Genomic DNA, 6,714 nt, shown 5'->3' on the forward strand with positions numbered 1-6,714 from the left:
TATTGCTTATCTAGCCTATCACTTTATAATACTTTTTAAATATTTAGTATATGATTTTGCTAGAGAGTGCTGCTTAGTATTCCTTGTCAGCTTTAGTGGAAGAGAGTGCCAATATTTCAGCCTTTCTGAAAGGGTTTTAAAGTGTATTTATGCTGGAATACTCTTATTTTTACCCAGTGTGTACCACTTTTATAATGAAATGGACTGTTAAAAGGCTTTTAAAAGGCAATATAAATTATTTTTTTTGGGCTAGGCATGGTGACTCATGCCTGTAATCTCAGCATTTTGGGAGGCCAAGCCAGGCGGATCACGAGGTCAGAAGTTCGAGACCAGCATGGCCAACCTGGAGAAACCCTGTCTCTACTAAAAATACAAAAAATTACCCAGGCGTGGTTGTGCATGCCTGTAGTCCCAGCTACTCGGGAGGCTGAAGCAGGAGAATCACTTGAACCCTGGAGGCAGAGGTTGCAGTAAGCTGAGATGATGCCACTGCATTTCAGCCCGGGCAACAGAGCAAGCCCCTGTCTCAAAAAGTAAATAAATAAATTAATTAAGTAAATAAATTTATGTTTTCTTGCATTCGAGATAGTGCACAAACAAGAAGTCTTCAGGAAAAAGGAAGGATCTGAACTAAAACTTTCTTCTGTTTTTAATGGTATATACGCTAAGATGTATTTACTTAGTCTACTAGATATATACCATCAATGTGTGGGTGAGGAAGGAGAAATAGTCTAAATTAAGGGCATGAGGGTTTCACCTCTTTATCTCAAGGATTCAATATGCATATTTAAATAAACATGATAATAATAGTGAAATATCCTTTCCTCATGGCAGAGACAAAGTTTTTTTAATACAAAGAATAATTTCATTATTATTGGACTAGAGGCAATGTGGCCTACTGGTGAAAAGTGATGATGTCTGGGGTCTGAATTTCTCTTCGCCAGAAGACAGTTATACTATGTGAATTGGGATGTTATTGGAGCCTTCCAAGCCTGTTTTCCATCTATAAAGAGGAGATAATAGTTGTACCTATGTCTCTGAGTTGTTAGAATATTAAGATATAAGATATAGGCGCGCCCGAGATGAATCTGGCCGTGGATGAGATGTTACCCGAGGGCGCCGGGCCTTACGTGGACCTGGAGGAGGCAGAAGGCAGCACGAGGCTCTTGATGGACTTGGAAGCCAATGAAAAGGCCTTTCATGCAGACTTTTTAAATGATTTTAAAGATCTTTTTGATGATGATGACATCCAGTGAGATGACCTCTGGCTGTAGGTGGGGCCAGGCCCTTGGTACAGAGTCGTGGTGTGAGCCTGCGCAGGACAGTTTCAGGTGGTTTTAAAGAACACGTGGAAATCCCTTGAATTTAGGACCTGGTTAACCAAGAAAGATAAGAATGTTCTTCACCACCTAGATGAGGCTGTTCATCTCCGAACATGACCAGGTTTTGTCCTCACTCCAACTAAAAGAAAGCAATGTCACGTGCAAAAAAACCCAAAAAGATATAAGAGATATAAGTTGCCTAGCAGGGAGCATGGCACACTGGAGAAGATCAGTAAGGGTTGGCTATTGCTATTATTATTGTTCTTATTCTTACTTGAAAACATGCATAGAGGAAGTTCTCATTGAAACCAGTGACTTCAAAAGAGCACGCAGAGCTTGGCAGGCAGTAAGGGTTTTGAGCATCTGTTGGGTGCCAGACAGTACTTTCATAGGGCAGTTGACCTAGTTTCCAGAGGAGTCTGAGGGTATTAACCTGGAGCAATCATCTGCAAGTAAGAATTTGCTTTAAGTCTTATGTTTTATCTTTTGAAAAATTTTTGGAAATTTTGCAGTAGACTCCATAATGTATGCTCATAAGCATTGACATAGAATAATGTTCCCCCTTCACAGTGCATCCCAAGTCCTTAAGTATAACTTCTGCTCCTGGGGAGCCGAAACCTACTTACTCTGTGGCTTTTGGCACTCTTTCATTTATGCCAGATGGAGGAACACAGGTTGACGATGAGAAAGGAGTCACATGTACAGAGCTGCAGGCAGGAGTTTAAGTTGGGTCTGGGGATGACTCCATAAAAAAGATATTGAATGAAATATTCCAGTATTACCTACAACAGTAAGCACTATATTGCTAATTACTTTTAAGTGCCAGGCACTCACCTGGGTTAGGCACTCTATAAGCATTTTTTCATTACATTTTTACAACATCTTTGAGAACAAGCTGTTATTATCTGCATTTGCAGAGAATTTACTTTGGAAAGATGGAAGTCCAGAGGCAGTGAGACCATTCAATATCCTGTTAATTGGTCCAGTTTTGATATGATGACCATTTGGTCCAAGAGGGTAGCAATACAAAAGTGAAAAAGCACACAGTTTACTTTGTCATTCAATAAACACTGGATGTGTGCTACATACCACATGCTGGTGAATAAGGTATTCTCTTTGCTTAAGAGTTAGACTGCAAGTCTGACTGGCAATTTCAGGGCTGTGTGATGAGTGTTGTGGTGGCAGTAAGCACAGAGTGTCTGGGAGCCCTGAGGAGGAAAAATCAGTTCAGCTTTGGGTATCCGGGGTGCTTTTCGTAGACATGGAGAGATATTTTGAAGAATTAAATTAAATTATCATTATTATTTTCTTCGTAGAGCCAGGGTCTTACTGTGTTGCCCAGACTGGTCTCAAACTCCAGTGTTCAAGCAGTCCTCTAACCTTGGCCTCTGAAAATACTGGGATTACAGGCATGTGTTTACCATGCCTGGCCAATAACTGAATTTTTACCCCTGAATGCATATGTAACATGGAAGCATACTGTTGTGGCTAAAAGTCAAGACTCTGGAGTCAGACTACACAGAATCAATTCCTGGCCCTGCTACTTACTAGCAATGTGATCTTGGTTAAGTTACTTAACTTTTGCCCCTGAGTTTCCTCATCTGAAAATGGAGATTAAAAAAGTACCTGCTTTATAGGGTTGTTCTGGAGACTGAAATGAGTTAATTTTGAAACAATGCCAAGCCCATAATAAATTATATGCAATTATTTGCTTCTTGCTATGGGAAATTGAAAGAGAGGGCAGTTGTGAGTGCAAATATGCTAGACATTGTAGGAACTGATGCTACAATCACACTGATAAATTAATTGACACTTTTGAGGTTTTTCTCACTGTTATGGAACTCCCACTCTCGCCGCCAATGTCTAGGCTGGGTCAGCAACTTAAAGTTTGTCCAGCCTGACCAACGTGGGAAACCCTATCTCTACTAAAAATACAAAAATTAGCCAGGTGTGGTGTCAGGTGCCTGTAATCCCAGCTGCTCAGGAGGCTGAGGCAGTGGAATCACTTGAACCCGGGAGGCAGAGCTTGCAGTGAGCCGAGATCGTACCACTGCACTCCAGCCTGGGTGACAGAGCGAGACTCTGTCTCAAAAACAAAACAAAACAAAACAAAACAAAACAAAACAAAACAAAAAGCTTGTTAAGGGCTGGATGAGTAAGAAAATGAGTGAGACAGTTAGGCGCTGTAAGAAACCGAGGTAAATGGGGACCTTTGAAAAGGGCGGCTGCAAATCAGCTCCAACCAAGTATTGCCTAATGGAATATTGGTCCAGAGATGCCAGATTCTTTATTTCAAGAGAAGTTGCAAAACCATATATTTACGTAAAATGTCCCAATTTTTAAAACTTTCAAAGCTATAAAAAAGTCATCTGGGGGCTAGATGGAGCCTTTTGAATCCTCTTCTAGGCTCTCCATTGCCTCCGGGGATATCTAACAGCTTTTTCTTTTAAGTTCTCCACCAAAAAGACAGCAGAAAGAAAGAAATTGTTAGGCTCTTGGGAGCCAATTTCAAACAGGCTGTGGTTTTCTCAAGTCTAGGTCCCAGGTGGTGCAAAATGGGCAGCTTTGCTGTGTAGTGAAGCCTGGATGAGGGTTCCCTCTAGGCCTGGAAGTCTGTGTGTGTGTGTGTGTGTGTGTGTGTGTGTGTGTCTGTCTGGTAATTGAACAGCATTTATCACACTTCAAGTGTCGTGGAACCATTCAGATCAGTTACACTTGTTAAATGACTATTTTTAGTTTCATTCAGATTCTCATTGTTTTATACTCAGATATATTCTATAACGTAAAAGAACCAAATTTAGCTAAAAAGCAATGACAGTTATCACTAACTACTGCCAAATGTAACGTTAATTTTTTTTTTTTTTTTTTTGAGACAGGGTCTTGCTCTGTTGCCCAGGCTGGAGCACAGTGGCATGATTTCAGCTCAATGCAACCTCCGCTTCCCGGGTTCAAGTGATTCTTCTACCTCAGCCTCCCAAGGAGCTGGGACTAATGGTGCATGCCACCATACCCAGCTAAAAATGTGACATTTGAGATTGTAATTTTAACCAACATTCATGGACATGGTGGTTTATCCCTGTAATTCCAGCACTTTGGGAGACCAAGGCGGGGCCATTACTTAAGGCCAGGAGTTGGAGACCAGCCTGGGCAACATGACAACATCCTATCTCTACAAAACAAAGAAACAAAATTAGTCGGGTAGTGTGTGCCTATAGTCCTAGCTACTTGGAAGGCTGAGGAAGCAGGATTGCTTGAACCCAGAAGTTCAAGGCTGCAGTAAGCTATGATCACGCCACTGCACTCAGCCTGGGCAACAAAGTGAGAGCCTGTCTCAAAACATAAAATGAACAAAGTTCATTCAACAACTATTTTATGAGCATCAACCACACGCTGCTCTGTTTATGCTCTTTTATCAGCCCACCTTGTGACGATCAGTGTGAATATGCTGGGGTACATTTTCAGTGAAGGCAAAGGGGCTCAGATGGGTTTTGGAGGTACACTCGTCCTAATGAACTCCATGACTTTATCAAATGATCGAATCACCAAAGCCTCACTTGGAAAATGAAACACCATAGTTCACCATAATGCTATTACTATAAGACAGGGTAGGCCGGGCATGGTGGCTCATGCCTGTAATCCCAGCGCTTCGGGAGGCCGAGACGGGTGGATCACCCGAGGTCAGGAGTTCGAGACCAGCCTGGCCAACGTGGTAAAACCCTGTCTCTACTAAAAATACAAAAAATTAGCCGGGCGTGGTGGCGCAAGCCTGTAGTCCTAGTTACTCTGGACGCTGAGGTACGACAATTGCTTAAGTCCTGGAGGCAGAGGTTGCAGTGAGCCAAGATCATACCGTTGCACTCCAGCTCAGGCTAAAAGAACAAAACGCCATCTCAAGAAAAAAGACAGGGTCTCATTCTGTTGCCCAGGCTGAAGGGTAGGCACAGTCATAGCTCACTGCAGCCTCAAACTCCTGGGTTCCTGCTACCCTCTCTCCTCAGCCTCTGTAGTAGCTGGGACCATAGGTGTGTGCCACCACACAAAACTGTTTTTTGTTTGTTTGTTTGTTTCTTTTATTTTTAACTTTTAAAAAATGCTTGAATTGTTAGAGAATTTTGTTTTTTAATTTTTAATAGAGATGAGATCTTGCTATGTTGCCCAGGCTGGTCTTGAATTACTGGCTTCAAGTGATCCTCCTGCTTCAGCCTCTCAAAGTGCTGGGATTATAGGCATGAGCCACCATGCAGGGCCTCTATTTTTCAAATATAGAATAAAATGAACCAACTAGAGGTTATTATATTTTCCCTGAGCTAAAAGGAAATTAACAACCAAAGTAGGCTGAGAATTTAATACTACTTCCTTCAATTTCTTCTTATTCCATTGAGCCCTTAAACTCCATCAACTGGAATTTACTGAAAAAAATCAGATTAAATAACAACATTTACTAATCAATACCCTAGCCTTTATCCTACCCAAATTTACATCTTAATAACTTTGTTGAAGACATACCATGTTTTACTTTTTTCAACTGTAACAAATTTAGCCTGCTGTCTATTGACTGGCTTGTGTACCAGCTCAGGAATTTAATTTATATTCTAATAAACAAAGTGTAACAGCAGATGTTAGACTGTATGCTACTCATGGACCAAAACCCTCTACACCCAGTTAGCCACATCCAATTTGAGGATGCATGATTTATCTCTTTTGAAAATAAGTTGTACCATTCAGGGCAAACACACAAAGGAACAAAGGAACAAAGGAAAAGAAATAACCTAACTGCCACTGTATCAAAGTATATCATAGCACAGGCATTCTTCTTATTTTTCAATTAGTTCTTACCTATACGCAGTCTCTTCAAACCTTTTACATCTTGAGACTCAAACTGCATAATCTTCTGCTTCATGATTTAATTGAGTGGAAATCCTTTTCTTCAGTAATGGAGAGTTTTAGAGCACTACAACAAAATGCAAATGCCTTTAATATCATGCAATATGCTGTTTCCCCCGGGTGAGTATTAAGGCCTTTCATAGGAAAATTACACTAGAAAAGTTAATCTTTCAATGTTTATTTTGCTCAACATTATTCATAGTGAGTACATTCAGTTATGCTACACATGAACGTTCTCAACATGAATGTAGATAATATAGACTATTTACTGTATGGATTAAATGAGCTCAAATGTGTAGAGGATTTAGAACAATATCTGGAACATAGTGAGTTGTCAAATCTTTATAATCATCATCATGAGGCTCGACACGGTGGCTCACACCTATTATCCCAGCACTTTGGGAGCCGAGGTGGGAGGATCACTTGAGGCCAAGAGTTCAAGACCAGCCTGGCTACTATAGTGAAACTCGCGTCTCTACTAAAAATACAAAAATTAGCTGAGTGTGGT

The 6,714-nt window shown here is 40.9% G+C and overlaps 1 pseudogene; it reads left to right on the forward strand.

The window, feature by feature from the left end:
• Positions 1–247: 247 nt before the first annotated feature.
• LOC103240338 (COP9 signalosome complex subunit 9 pseudogene) lies at positions 248–1,865 on the forward strand (annotated as a pseudogene).
• The last annotated feature ends 4,849 nt before the right edge of the window (positions 1,866–6,714 follow it).

Source organism: Chlorocebus sabaeus, chromosome 13 (assembly GCF_047675955.1).
Source record: "Chlorocebus sabaeus isolate Y175 chromosome 13, mChlSab1.0.hap1, whole genome shotgun sequence".
Lineage (NCBI taxonomy): Eukaryota > Metazoa > Chordata > Mammalia > Primates > Cercopithecidae > Chlorocebus > Chlorocebus sabaeus.